A 1,280-nucleotide genomic window follows, 5' to 3' on the forward strand; every position below is an offset into this window, starting at 1 on the left:
ACCTTTGATGATTTTCTTTTATGGCATCAACTTCTTTATGATCTTAGCATATCCCAAGATCTCTTGGATTGCTTCAAGTACTGGGATATTGATCGAGAGGTTGCTAAGATTGGCCATGATATTCTTGAGTTTGTCACCCTCCTCTTTTCTATGAAGACTTTCAGGTAATGGGTAGAGAATAGGATTGTAGTCATCATATCATTTTCTAGCTCCTCATTTTCAACCACCTCTTCATCAACTTTCACTAGTTTCTTTTCATCTTCTCCTTCTTCTTAAGATTATGGTGGCACTTCTTTTGACTTAACCATAGGCACCTTTTCACTAAAATTTTCTTTCAAGTGATCCCTAAGGGTCTTCCACTCCTACTGACTTGCTAAAACTTGAGCATCATTCTTCGAGTTTACAATAGTGTCACTAGGAAGACCACCCTTTGGCCTAGCATTTATTTGGGTGAAAATTTTCCTAATTTGGGTCTCTAATTACATAATGGAAGCGAAATAGGACACCACGGTTTGATTAAGTTGTGAAAAATCTCATTTTATCTCACAAACCATCTTGTTCATTCCTTTTACCCCCATCAAAATTCTTGCTAATACATCTTCGATTTTGAATTTGTCGGGGTCGATGGAACTTAGGTCTTTGTTCTTTGTCCGATCATGGGGGGCACACATAGATCTCATAGTCACGCTACCTATATCAGCAATCCCTATCACGATCATGATCCATCCAACCTTGATTCCCACCTTGTCTTTGATAGGCAGAGCGGGACCCCCTGAATAGTTTGCCAAAGTATCAAATTTCCTCATCGAGCTTTTTAGCCTCCATATCATCCTTATAAGCTTTTGATACCATGGCATTCACTTTATTTATGGGTGCACCCATCACGTGTTTTGTCAAAAGCTCTAATTGAGTCATCATCTTTGCCATATCTCATCTCTTTCTTCAGCTTATTTCCTTTGTTCCTTGTCAACCAAGGATGTAGTAAGAGAACTCTTAGGCACCTCGGCATCTCGGGTATGCCATCCCTAATTTTTCTTGGAAACCTCCTCAAGTAAATTCATCATTGTATGATAATGCAGCTTTATATGGGAGACCTCCACCAAATTGTCCACCACAATTTTATTGAGTAGAACAAAGGCCCAATAGAAAATTTGGAGAAGCATCTTCTCCTAGACCTCATGGTTTGGACATTGTGTTAGTTTTTCGTTGAATATTTCCCACACTTCATACAAGGGTTCTCCATCCAATTTCCCAAAGCTAATGATCTCATCCCTCAATTT

General features: G+C 39.1%; 1 non-coding gene across 1 annotated transcript; it reads left to right on the forward strand.

Annotated features, from left to right (window-relative positions):
• Window positions 1-1,173: 1,173 nt before the first annotated feature.
• LOC124886823 lies at window positions 1,174-1,280 on the forward strand. The gene has a single exon (XR_007044230.1). It is a non-coding gene; the product is annotated as a small nucleolar RNA R71 (small nucleolar RNA).

This window comes from Capsicum annuum, chromosome 8 (genome assembly GCF_002878395.1).
Source record: "Capsicum annuum cultivar UCD-10X-F1 chromosome 8, UCD10Xv1.1, whole genome shotgun sequence".
Classification (NCBI taxonomy): Eukaryota; Viridiplantae; Streptophyta; class Magnoliopsida; order Solanales; family Solanaceae; genus Capsicum; species Capsicum annuum.